The sequence below is a fragment of the Lathamus discolor genome, chromosome 3 (genome assembly GCF_037157495.1).
Source record: "Lathamus discolor isolate bLatDis1 chromosome 3, bLatDis1.hap1, whole genome shotgun sequence".
Classification (NCBI taxonomy): Eukaryota; Metazoa; Chordata; class Aves; order Psittaciformes; family Psittacidae; genus Lathamus; species Lathamus discolor.
In genome coordinates, this window is record NC_088886.1 from 11,264,537 (window position 1) to 11,279,159 (window position 14,623).

General features: G+C 39.1%; 1 protein-coding gene across 7 annotated transcripts in view; it reads right to left on the minus strand.

Moving 5' to 3' along the window:
- The window catches only part of MAST2 (microtubule associated serine/threonine kinase 2), a 203,796-nt gene that overhangs the window by 121,652 nt on the left and 67,521 nt on the right, over positions 1–14,623 (minus strand). The gene's annotated exons all lie outside the window — the stretch shown is intronic.

A 14,623-nucleotide genomic window follows, 5' to 3' on the forward strand; every position in this document is an offset into this window, starting at 1 on the left:
ATCTCCAGTTCTGATGGAAAATACAACCTGGCCATGCAAGGACAAACTGTAATCCATCCATCAGATTAACGGGGAGGAATTTTTCATGGTGATTAAAAAAAAGAACTGCTCACCCCACATTAAGCTTCTCTTTCTCCTATCAGAATCTGTCAAGAAAAATAAATTCTCTTATCTGGTTATTAAAAATGGTACTTCTTCATTTCTCTCTCCAGAAATTATCACATCTGAACTTGTTACCCAAACTCATCAGCAACGGATTTTAAATACCACCACTAAAACCATATCTGTATTGAATGTCAGCTTAACCTATGTAAATGCTACAGATATTTTTTATAACTTCCTGGCTCTTTAGAAACGAAATTCAGGATCATACTGTTAGATCATCTGCTTAGCTACAGAGATGCTTAAAATACAGAAAATGCATACCCAAGCTCTTGCAAATACCATTGAAAATATTGAGAGGACATTGACTTTAATTCTCAGACCTTCCCCCACACTATACAGAATTTATGCCTGCAATCACATAAATCCTGAATTGCCATGGATAGCTCAGACCCAGAGCACCTTCCCACATTCCCAGTACCAGCCAGACTGTCTGGAACTGCCCTTTCCTAAGGAATCTCATCTCACTTTCATGGTGACAGGATGCTAGAACCTTCAGGACAATGTGTGGCACTAGAAGAGTTAAAGGTGTACCTATTCACCCTGTGTTACCCTAAACATATTACAAGTTCAAAGCAAATTGCATGTATTATTTGGATTAGTTCTCTACCTCACCGCAAGTTACACGTCAGTAAAAATGTAATTTGCTAAGTACATTAACATATAAATCCAAATGGGGAAAGAAACCCCAGCTGGTTAACCAACAGGCAACCCTATTTTTCTAAATAATCAGTTTATATCGGTCTTCAAACCCACAGGTCATGAATCACCCAGTGATGCATTTAATGTTTTTAGCATCTTCTGGCCTCTCGCTTCTCTTTAGCTTAGAAATCCCATATTAGTCAGCAAAAAATTAAATAAATCCTTTGGATTTATTTCAAATTCTATTACTGCAGAAGAAAATAAAGCTAAAAGCCCTTTAAACTCTAAGCAAAATTCTCAAACACAGCAAATTATTTTCCCTCCCGTCTGGAAAACACAATGTTCATCCTTTGTAGGCAAAGCTAAGGATCCAGGTCACATCTGTGCATTAACCTGTCAAGAATATATGCCTCCAGAAGTTGCCAAGTAACCTTTCACATCACTTAACCTCAAGGCTTTCCATAAGATTTAGGATATTGGTTACTTGACCTAAAATAATTCCACAATACATCTCAAAACAGACAAGAATTCCCGCTTTCCTCAGAATAGTTTCAGTGCCCAATCCCACATATATGTATTTTAGGAAGCCGAAATGTCTGCTCCATATTTTGAGCATTACATCATGTTTTCAAGCCCAAAATATGACATTACACAGTACAGCATAGGCCAAACTGAATCCACTTGTGGTAACAAACACCACTGGAGCTACACATCATGGCTTGGATAGGCAGGTGACAATCAAACCGACGCACGCAAACCACATTCCCAAGTGGGTGAATGGAGAGTTACCCAACCCCAGGAATAAGCCAGCTGCCACAGCTGAGGTACACATTAGGCAAGGAGTAGGTGTCTGCAGCCAAGGGCAGGGTGGTACATGCACATCCCGCACTAGCCAGAGCAATGAAATGACTTGCAATTCTCTAAGTCTCATTTCCTCCCCAGGATTCATTCCTGCCTCTGGGTTTTTTGGGACCGAGAGCACAGGGTCACTCTAATTTCATGCTATCAGTCAAGCAGCAGTCTCTTTCTTTTCATAGTGAGGAAAATAGCTGGTTTCCCATTTGATTCCAAGCTTTTCACACAAGGTTAAATGGTGAATGGTTTCTGGAAATTAAAAACAACCTCTGGGAACCCTGGTCACCCCAAGAACAGCAGGTACAGTAACTCAGCTGCTCAACCCTAGACATCAGCAAACTAATTTACTAATTTGGCTTTTTCCTCCGGGCTGAAAGAAAAACCCCTTTAGCAGCAGCCCTCTTCAAATCCACCTGCCAAACGTATTTAAACGATAGGTAGCACATAAAAGATGATGTTTTGAAGATGTCATTTCATTTGCAGGAAAATCTAAAGACTGCAGCTTGAATTTGCCAACCCAGAGTCCTAGATGTGGTGCAGCAGCATAGGAAAAACAGCAGAACAGAAGGGAAAATGTGAATTTGCTCTTGTAACAGACAACTCATAAATTCCAACAGCAGAGTGGCTTCAGAAGACCATTATGATAACTTATTCCCTGAAACGAACAATAACAGCTACCCAAAAGGTGAGTGTGGATCAATGAAATAAGCAGCAAGATGCATGGTAGTCCTCTGTAAATAAAAGGCAGGTTATACGTCAAAACCTGAGCAATAACACCCTTAACAAATGTTCCAAATCTTCCTTACGTGTAGTATATTTTTGCACAAATTAGCCTAAGGGAGAGGGAATATTGAGAGGAATAAAGCACACAGCTCAGACAGCTCATTCATCTTTCGCATTACTTAATCCTGGTTTTTCAAGGCCATGAAGCACATTCCTGATCCACCCCATGTGTCAAAAAGCCTGCCCAGCACTGAACAGCCATCCAAAATAACGGGAGCAAGTGTTCAACGTTCTCTTTCATTTTGCCAGACTGCACCAGTTTCAGAAATGGAAGTCAAAAGGTCACGTTCGACAGCATTCTGGAGAATGCAGCAAAGGGAGCCAGCGTGGAGACGCACAGGACTGCAGCTGGAACGCTATTGTTAGCAACTGCTCTTCAAATGGCTCTGTCTTGACTTGCACCAAAAATTCCTTCAAGACCAGGCATGCACCAATCACAAGGAAACTGTCACAGCTGCTAAAAATGCCAAGAGCATGACAAATAAACAAATCTTGGTTTATTCTCTCCCTTGTTGGCTTGCACTAATATTAAGCTATGATTAAGGCAGTTGTCATTTCTCCTATACACACATCTACCCCTTAAAAGGTTGCCCCTAAAAGAATTGACAGCTGACATCAAGGCTACCTGACCACTCATTTATTTATAAAACTCTTTAGTCAGTCTCTAATGAATTTTAAACTGACTATTCAAGTCCAGCATCATTTTGGTGAGTTCGGGTCAATATTGGAATGTATTGCTGGAGACAATGTCCAACATTGTGGCTGAAACAAGAAAAGATACGTGGTCAGCTCAGTATTATCAGCAGCAGCAGCAGGTATCTCGCAACAGTCCAAAGGTCCAAGGGGTTCTGTTTATTCTGCCAGGCTGGTTTCTCACTGACCCCCCGTTTATAAAATATTTGGAAGCAGACAGGCAGAAATTAAGTTCTGGTGGTTGCTTTTGAGAGGCACGCTGCATGTCTCCAATTGCTTTGCAACTGTTAGGCTAAGGCTTTTGACACATCAACAGAATTTTATCTTTATACTTGTAAACTAATTTAGGTAAGAAGCCAATCTGTGTCAGAGCAGTCTCCCTGGATGGCCTGGCAAACCCTGAGATAAGTCCAAGTTTCCCAACAACAGGGGTGAGGGAGAAAGTTCTAGGGAAGAGAAACCTTTTAGTTCCTCAAAAAGCCTCAACAGTGGAGGTGCCTCCCATCCTCCCCTAAAGCTGCAGCAAGCCCATTCCACATACGTCATGTGAAAACACTCTCAGAAATTGAAAGCATAAGCAATCAATTTTAAAGATATTTAGTAATTAGTCCTAAAAGGAATTCCAAGCGTATAAAGCTCCCTTCCCTTCATCTAGTTTATGACTGATAGCATCTGTAACCTCACGAGGCATCCATTAAGTTCAGCAGTTAATTACATCTGCTCTGACTGGACATTATTTACAGAACAAGGAGATGTAATTTTTCATTGCTTAGCTAATCTACATGAGGCACTTCAGCTTACCCCTCTCAAATCACTGCTGCCCAACCCAAGCAGGGAAGGAAGGACAGGCAAAGGGTTTTCTCATTGCTTTTTGCAAAGGAAGAGTTAAAGGCCATCATCCACTTCACGAAGAAATCCACAGGCTGAGCATCATGTGAAAACTTGGAATAAGCAGATGCCAGCCAGGATTTACATCTTTGTAAGCAGACAACAGAATCTGAACTTCTCTTTTTGGCCTCAAAAGTGAATGGGCTCTGATGCTGCTTATGTCTGCTGGGCTCCAAACCGCAGCCAAACTGAAATGTAAAACCTTGACAGAAGTGATGAAAGAAAGGGCTCTGTTGCTTCATTCCCAGACAATAGATAGTTTTTACAAAAAAAGCAAATAACCACGGAAAGTTTACATTTGTATTATGTGTACAGGAAGACATTCATTCCTCGAAATACAAGGGATGTATAAGTCACACTTAGTGTGACTCATTTCAGGGTTATAACACAAAGTATTTCTACAACTCCCTTGTTATAGTTAGTTCTGGAAAACAGTATTTTCAGTGAAAAACAAACATTCAATTGAAACGTGCTCTCCTATCATGTCTTTCACACGTACTTTCAAAGAGGTATTTTATTTGCTTATTTAACCATGAAGACACACACACAAAAAGAAGGGGGGGCAATTAAACAGTCCTCTTAATTTTGGTAAGTTATAACTGTAATAACCACCAACCTTCCCCTAATTTTAGAATTATAACCTTGGACTATCTTAATTTTAAGGGAACACCAGTGCTTGCCATGTGCTCTGAGGTGGAACCCACATGGGAAACTGGTGCTAGGCCAAACCCAAGATGAATTTACAGATCAAGTGTGGTGAGAGTTTCATACTGGTGCATGTAAAACAATCTTCAGGCTTAGAGAGGAAGCAGAACGCATCTCAAGAAAGCAACATCCATTGCTTCCAAAATGAAAGACAACAGAGCTGGGAGCCGTTAAGCACTGACTGACCTCATTCCTGGCCATGTTTTTAAAGAACCACATGCAGTCCTGTCCTTCAGGTATATCATAAATCGCCCAAATGTCAAGTGAACCAAGGGTTTTGGATCGCTAAGATTTCTCATATGAAAAAGCATGTGATACCATCTAAACATCTTTCATAGATTTATTTCTGAACAACCTTACATCTAATGCAGCTGGATAATTCAGACTTACTTGGTGCCAAGAGATCTGTTTCAGAGTAAAGGAAAATTCATCCCCAATTAAAGTACTGGTAAAATACAGGCACTCACTCCCAGAGCACAGATTTGAGGAACTGCAGACTGTGCCTAATGACTTTTAGTACTGATGGGCGATTAGTGTGCTCTGTAATGGACTGACAGAAACAGCTGATTCTATTACAAGGACATGTTCTGGCTAAGATTTTCTTTCTGTTGCATTTAAATTATAAATATGAGCTCTCTTGAAAATATATGAAGACAAAAGATATTAATCAATCTCTAAAACTTCTGTCTTCTGTCCTTTACCATACTTCAAATTAGAACAAACACTGACTTCATCACCAGGAAAAGCCTCTCAAGTACTCAGTACTGTCTGTACCATCATTATTTTTCCATACCATCAAGCACACAGTTCTCTTCATCCTCTACATCTTTTGGAAGAAACTGCAAGGTTTTTTCCATTCAGGTGTTGGCTTCAAAGGTAGATTTTGAGGGATATTCCAATTAGTTCTTATGGGTACAGAAGAAATTTCTGAAGTTGATCAATGATGTGCAAATTCATCAGATATTATCACCAATGAGTCCTCCAAAGAGGATTTGGGAAGGGGCTCTTCCTGAACCTGAGAGATCTCACAACGACTAGTCTAATCAATGACCTTGTTCACACTTTCTGGTTCAATTCCATGCACAGTTAAAGCATTCAGCTCACAATGACCTCTGGGAATCAAAAGTCTTTTTAACTCGAAGTCTTTAACGTACTGCAGGAGAATGAGAACACCGAAGTCCATGCTTCTCTGACACACACTTGATAAAACCTACAAAAGTTATAGATACTGGAAAGGAGAAGCAGCACGTAAAGTGTAAACCACACAACAAGCAAATTTTTAGGACATCAAAACAATCAAGTACAGAAGTGGCGCAAGCACCTAAAAACCTCTGTACAAGCTTCCTCACTGATCTTTTTTAAATGCGGTTCCAATCTTTTTTTGCCTATCTCACTCCATTAACAATGAACCCTGATTCAATAGCTTTTCTCAGGGTAGAATTTACAATTCTGGCGTCCTTTCCATAGATGTTAGAGGACATTCTATACAAAGGGTATTTGTTGCAGATGTTATAACATTTAACTTCTGTGATGCTCGCTAATGAGAAAGAAATTCTTATGAGAGTTTGCACAGACCATTTTGCATTTTTGAGAAGGACTAAACTACAAATTACAGAAAGATAAAAGTTCACTGACCATCTGTGAAGAGATAACCTAAATGGGTTGCAAAGAAACACCCTAGATTTAACTTTCTAATGGCAACTTCCTACCTATATGCTCTTTGGTGTAAGCTGTCTTCTCCATAAGAAAATCCCTGTTTTATTTTTTTATTAGGTATTTAACTCATTAATCCATATTTAGATATTAATGTTTTCTCTCAGCCCGTGCTACAACACCGTATTGGTGCTCACCAAATTCTCATGAGGGAAGTGCAACTTCAGCAGCCAGAAACAAGGATTATTAAAAGAATTAAAGTGTTCCTGTAAAGTCATTCACTGCATACACAAAAACTGAATTAAGTTTGTTCATTCTCCTCTAAATTTATATTCTGTGATAAATGGTATTTTTCACGTCAATAAAAGAGTTTAGAAATTGATAAAATAGTTCCAACATATTCTGACTGCAATAAGTTCAAAGCTTTTAACATATTTTCTCACAAACTAAAAGTGAAGGGAGGAAAAGGAAAGATGGTGATTCCATCTTTCCATTTAAATTGGGTTCCACTTAGATCCTATTCTTGGGCCTAAAACATTACACCAAATTCACCACAGCATTTTAAGCATCACAGTTTACGTAAGAGGACAGATACATTTTCAGAGAGAAACTTTTAGGATTTAAGGGTTTATTTTTAATACAGACTTTGCTGAATTCATAATTTTAACATCAGAAAGCAAAACCACCATCTGGTCCAGAAATTACAGATGACTGGATAGGGGACTTAAGCGACATACGTAATCCCAGTGCAGCTTCTGGGGTTACTGCAGATTTACATATATGCTAAGTGACAGACTTAACACCTTAAATGGTCTTTTCTCACTTACATGATTGAAAAAAGCAAGTCACAGGTAACATTCATGGGGGCTTTTTTGCACTGTTATTAATTCATCACTATCCTCTTCAACAATGAATTAGACTATGATTTTTTTTGCCCGTCATTTATGTTCATGCAAGTATCTATCTTTGAAACAAACTATAACATCAGCTTGACATTTATCTAAGAAAAATACTGAGATGGCTCACGCAGAGACAAGAACTATCAGAGCTTTGGCCAAAAAAACACATGTCTTGAGAGAAAAAGCAGTTTTTCAGATGTAAGTCTGCTGTTTTACTAGGAGATGAGCCCCTGGGAAAGTGCACTGCTTCGTTAACATGCTGTTGGAATATTTTTCAGCTGGAGGTAAAGCAACTCTACTCATACTCCCAGCCGCACCTGAAGCTGTGAGAAGCGAGCCAGCATTTATGCCTGGTCTGCTTAAATTGCAAGGTACAACTTGCTTAACGAAAAATTAAAATCAATAGACATTATGCCTAGTTATTTAAAAATCGATAGACATTATAGATGACCAAAATATTCTTTTCATTTTCCCAATATGCTAATTGAATATTTATAAGCCTCTCTACCCACGTTTAATATTAAATGCAGATGTAACCAGAGCATTTAAATGTGTGCTGATTCTAGGAACCTGTACTGTAAAACCTGGAAAGAATTATTAGCAAGATACCTACTGAAGAGTGCTAAACCTTATTTTCAGTCTTAGTATTTCAAGTTTTGCCAGTTTCAGTATGCTTAAATAGCCTGTTCAGTCCTAGAGAGCTTATGAACAGGGTATGAAACTGATAAAGCAAATGACTGACAAAAAAGATAGTATTTCAAAACAATATAAGGACCTCGCTGCACAAATTTCCATTAATTTCAATGGAAAAAGGGGGAAATTAAGTCCATTGCACTGTCTGAAAATCTCTATCTGCAGTTTCCTTCATACCTAACAGGCTTTCGCCTTCATAGTTTCAGGTGTTCATATCAAGGTAAGTCTCCGGAGCCTCAGAAATGCAGGGAGCAAAAAACGGCTCAAAAAGCCAAGGGCAAATAAATGATATAACAGGAAAATAGGGGAAAAGGGAAATTAATCTGCCTAGAATTCCAGTTACCTGCTATGTGCAGTACTGAGCTATGGAGCAAAACAGAACTTACAAGTGCTTCCACATTAATTCTAGAAGCCTAAAAAACCAAAACAGAAGTATATTTGGCATCAAATAACCATCCTCTGTAATGGGCATCCCACACACCTACCCACAGGAGGATAACCTAGGGGATAGTGTTGTCAGTATGTATTTTTCAGGAATGATGGATTAAGATGCCTAGGCAGGAAGTGGCTCTGTACATGATGTTTACCAGGATAAAAATTTGACAGAAAAAAAGAATCATGGAATCTCTTTGGGCAGGAGTCCCAGCCTGTAATAGCAAAAAATACAGCTCCATGACTGTGCTACCAACTCTTAGGTCCAGGACAGTGAATATAATCAGGAAAAATTAAGTGAGGTTAGGGAAGCTGCAAGGTTAAGTCATGAGAGTAGATTTCAGCCATCCAGACAGACTGGGACAGTGCCTTATTAGGATAAGCAACAGAGAGAATATTTTTGAGGTAATGAAATACTTTTTTCCTGGAAGACCAGTCTAAACAAAAAGAAGAGATGCTATTTTGGATTTGTATCCAGTCTTCTACCTTCTTTTTAATCCTTCATGCTCACAGCATGATTCTCTCTTGACTGTGGTGCAGTCCTCCTAGGCAGATGCATTCAGTATCAAAAGGCTGATCAGCTCCCATCACACCTAATCCCTTCTTTTTTGCACCATTATGTCATTCTCACTTGGGGGCTGCTAATCTCTTGTCTATCAATTCCAGCACATGGAGCTGGCGGGTATTTCAGGGAGCATTACCACAGAAATCTTTTATTTCAATGTTCCGCTTGGCAACCTGAAGGCAGCCTCAAGAGTATCCCTCCTCGACCATCCTCCATCAGAAATACATTTAACTGCATTAACTAACAGAATCCCACCGTCACTATCAGCTCCCTTTATCCTCAGGGATCACCCCTGCTGCAGGAGTCTCCTCAGTACAGAAGGATACCATGACATCAACTGGAAGGTGGGTCTTTCCCAAAGATTGGGTCCATGCTTCCCAGCAGGTTTCCCTTTTCCTAACCTGCACATCCTCATCCATAGCACAGATGTTGTCACAGTTCAGATGGGAGAACCCTATTATGTCTGTGTAGGTTGTAGCTGACACTCTTTACTAAGTTGGTCCCGTTCAGCTACTTTCAGCTTAAAAGAGCAAACCTATTCTTAGTGCTGGGAGCAACCTGAACCACATGCACATGTTAAAGACCTGCTCCCTGACTACATTATCATGTTATGTGTTCTCTGCACTACTGGAGAACCCTTCACTTAGATGCTAGATTTTTACTTGTATCTTATGTTTAAAACATGTTAGGTATTAGAAGCTAATACTAGTTAAACTTCTACAGTAAGTGATTATGATTACTTTCTTCCCACCATATTCTACTTCTATTAAGCAAATGACAAATAGGTTAGATACAACCAAAAGCACGTTTGGTTTGCTGTTTGTTGAGTTTCTGTGTTGGTTTGGGTTGGTGTTTGGTGGGTTTTTTTACACTGATTTTAGGCATTCTCTCTCTTCACTGAAGACAACAGTTTTGTTCTCCCCTCTTCACTTCACAAAGCAGAAAATTCTACAACTTGCACTCCTGCAGCTCTGAATAGGCTAAGAATTCTCAGTATCACATATGCTCAGATAGGAACCTGGGTAATTTTTAGGCACGTGAAACATCTTACAGAAGTAAAAACAAAAAAACAAATGCAGAAATATCACAAGGAATTTTATTAGAGCAAAATGTTAGATGGGAGACCATGAGATTTTCCAGTAACTCTAGCATACAGCATATTAGTAGACACCGCGTAAGACCAAACTGCATAAAACCCCTTGCAGTATGAGGAATTTATTAGGCGAGTGGCCAACACAATGCTAGAATCAATATACACACAACTACCTAACTCATAGACTCATGTAACACCAAATTAGTACTGATCTCAGAAAGGACAGGGAGAAACTATGACGGTGAATTGAAGACAATGAACAGCTGTAATCTGGAGAAAAAGGCAAATAAGCTGTTAGGCAGCATCAAGAACAGGATGGAACATAATATGGAAATTATTATAATGCCATTAGCACATCAGCAGCTATGATGCCATGTCTGGTTCTGGTCATGTCATTCATAAAGACAAATCCCAGACTCACAGCCGAGACAGCTTGCTACTATTCTTAAAATTCATTTTCCTATGTAATATATACTTGAGCCTGAAACTAGAAAAAGCTCCCAAACACCAACTTAAGGCACAAGCTTTTAGAAGACAGGAAATAACTTGTCCTTCTAGCCAAAAGAGAGGTAGCTTCAAAGCCCTGCAAGTGTGACACCAGAGGCACTGAGCAGTGCCTTCAACAGTTCAGCATGGAGCATCTCCATAGTGCATCTAAAAGAAACGAATACTCAAATCCAGACTCCAGAAGTAGTCATTAGCTGCAGTGAGGCCAGTCTCTTGGATCCACTGAGTAAGATTCAAGTGAGACTTTGCATGGAAGAAAGCTACTCAGAACAAAGGACAATGCTGGCACAAGAAATGATACAAATGGATGCATGTAGATGTGCTAAAAATGGAAATTAAAAGTTTCTCATTTTCAGGCCACGTTTCTAAAACAGTAGCAATACAGATGATGAAGTAAGGACATTCTCTGTGGTCCTAAAGAGGTACAATTGGACAACGTCTATACATTATTCCACACATACATAGATATGGATGCACACGTGTGTATATTATTATACACACAAAGAAATTCTGTTCTCTTGGAATAAATGGAAAGCTCGCACATTTTCATTTGTACATGTGAGAACTTCGAAGACACCAGAGGAGCAAATTTTCTTCCAATACACTGATGCAGCACAGACTGCACTATTATTTGTAACACCTTCTTTCACAACCAACTTGCGTCTTCGGAAAACTAAAGGCTTAAAAGCCACAGGTTTCTGGAATGCATTTTCTAGACATGCAATTTATGGAGGCATTCAAAACCAGCCTACAATATATATATATAGCAGGGAAGCTGTGAAAGCTTAGCCCAAGAGGAATTTTCCTAATCTGCTTAAGGACAGGATTTTTTTAGTGGCAGCATGGCTGCTGCTCTGTGCCTGTGTTTCTCTGCACTAAGCCTGTTTGCTTTTTGTTTTCTGCTTAGTATGATTCTCTGGGCAGGATTAATTGTTTTTTGCTTTTTTGCCCTGATGGTAGGATCACTTTATTGTCTGATTTTACGGCTGCCACTGCTGTTTCCTATGGGGACACTTTTTTGTTTGTTTTGTGGCTCTTCTTCCGTGAATCCCCTCTAGTTTCATACAGGATTTTTGGCTTTCTACTCCAGCCTCTTACTACACTGCGCTACAAGATACCTCATGAGAGGTTAGCTGCAAGACTATCAGCCTCAAATTTCAGCAAGTGAAGACTACAGAAGGATCTGTCTGCTGCTGATACACTGAGGCCTCAGCTGAAATACCTTTAAGCCACAGCTGTGATGTTTGGGATGGATGGAGCTAAAGTCACCACCACAAGAGGATGCACTCCAGGAGCAGGAATCAAACTGCTGCAGAAGACACTGTGGATCAGGGTTTTTTTTCCAGGAGAAGAAAGAGCTACCAAGAATCCAAAGGTTTTCTCATTTGCCTTCTATCCCAGCAACTATCATGAGCTGTCATTTCAGGGTTTTGCACCGCTAAACAATAAGGCTTCCACCCTTGAAAAAGAAATGAGCACCTTTATGCTAATCAATGAAAGTATTTACTTTCATTTTGACTTGGCTATTAAATTTCATATACTTATGATATGGACTTTGGAAACACACCAGTTGATTAATCTCTGCCGTTAATACTGCAATAAAAGGAGAGTGACAGCTCTCTCCTGATCAGCTTCCGGAGATGAAGATGCAAGCTTTATACACTGAGACAGGATTATTTCAGATCTGAAAACAGTGATTGCTGGCAGCGTTGTTCATGCATCAGCATCTTGGATTACTTGTAAAAATTAAAATTTTATGTACTTTGAAAGAAGTTCGACTTTGCGCACCACCAGAGGACACAGGGAGTCGATCTGGCTGTTCTTTCAGTATTAGCTTGTCATTACGTCTTGCGAACAGAACCTCCCATGTCAAAAAATCAATTTCTTGTAAAATTGCATCACTGGTGGGCAGGTTTTCCCAGTTTTGTCCTCTGCAATATTCTTCTCTGTTGGAAGTTCAAATCGTGTTTAGTAAATGTTCTTCTTCGATATTTTGCTGTCAGTGGACTTCTAATCTCTTACCTGTAACCAGGAGTTACTACAATAATCCCAGTGGCATACTGGCTGCCCTCACAGACGGCAATAAAGTTCTTCCCATTGTTTTGAGATTGTCCTTGAAGAACAGCATAAATGGTCTTGTTTGTCAGTTACTTCTCAAACTGCCTGCAAACCAGGCCGTGGTCAAATTATTGCAAGTGATTGGGTAAAGGACAGGACACAAAGCTGCCACATCCCAGTCTGATGCAGTAGCTAGCCACATACACAGCTACAAGTCCGTTACAAGCCTTACTTACATTACCTTCATTGACTTTCTTAACACTCGCCTGCTCTGGTGAATTCATTTGGTGTTGAAAGCTGACTTCTGTTTCTATTTGTTCTGGGGTTGGAATTCCACCAAATTTGCAGCTATGTCTTTAATCATCCAGACCAAAATAGCACAGATGAATTTTTACCTGGATCAAAAATAGGAGACCTTATTCACATTAGTAACGTTACCGCTTTTCCGCTAATGTTAGTACTTCTGTTTGTACTTTTCTTGTTGTGCTAATACTGTACACTGTCCCCTTATGATAGTTCTATTTCATATATAGTCAGTCCTGTGGCATTAGGTCTACTGTTTGATAAATGTTCTATTTCTTACTTGATACTCATATTTTTAGCTTAAAATTTCCATGAGCTGATCTCCATGTTCTGATTTTATTTCTGCAAGACTACTGATAGAGCTATTACATGAGTTCTTTAAGGAATTATGATTCACATTCTGATATCTCTTACACTACTTAACATGTGTCAAAATAAATAGTAGAAAAATCCTTTTTTAATGCAAAAGAATACCTGCATGGTTACTGCACAAATCTTTATCAACTGAAATACTATTTGAAGATTTCCATTCCAAAGCAATTACCACTCCTGCAGAACAAAGCGGCTGATGAAACAGGGGGCAAAAAAGATCAGTACTTAATCCATTATCACATCCCAGTAATGCTAATCTAGGTGTAAGATTAATTTAGACTTCAAACATATTAAAGCAGTAAAATAAGATTTGCTTCCAGAAATGTTCAAAAGACAGAATATCCGTATGATCAAAATCCACATATACTGCAGCCTTTCATTCATAACATGCATTTGAAACCAAGTCTCTGGTGAAAGATAATATAGATGGTCTATGGAAGCATTTACAAGACCCAAACATGGATTTCAATATGGGAAATAAAATTTAACCATTAATCAGATCTGCTTCTCTGACGGGGCAACTAAAAGACAAGGAATGTATTTCCAGAGCAATCCCTTCAGTATTTTTCTCATATAAACTTACACAATGATTCGGATGTTGCATTCTGTTTGTTCCCATCTAGGAGTCTCCTATTCATTTTAGTTCTCTGTTTTTCCTTAAAAACTTGACAGCTACTTGATAATTCAATTCTAAAAACATTTGGTTTAGGCTGCCTGATTTTAACAGTTGAGTGTATTATTTCTAGAGTCATTTTTCCCCAAACACAACAATTCAATAACCCATCAGCTTATTTCACAGTGGTAATGGTGAATAACCTCTAAGTACTGTCAAATCTAAAGTTAACTGCTTTCAAATTTGCTAGGTTTTCATTTTGGTTTCACTGGCTTTGATTCCCGCTCCGTTTATAAAGCCAAACACCACTTAGCAGATTCTGACAGGTATCTTTTTTCATTTGAGATTTCAAAGTGCTCAATTTACCTGCCATTGAGCCAAGAACCCATTTCAGTGTAACAAGAGAATCATCACTGTGTATAAAGATTCAGGTGTGAAGGCACTGAGAGACTCTGGTCTTAAGTGTTCTTCTGGGTTCTTACAATTTCAACAGCTTTCCTCATGGCTTTTGGTATTCACCTTCCTACCTCCTTAATTTTCCATTGCTTAACAGAGCTCTGATATCACCCAGCCAGTACTGAAAAAGGGGTTCAAACATGTAGCTATTTTTTAATGCTACATACATTAGAAAACCAAATGTCTTGTTTGCTATACTCCATCTTAGAGTCACATATGCCGAAATCTAGGTCAAAATATTACGATCTTTA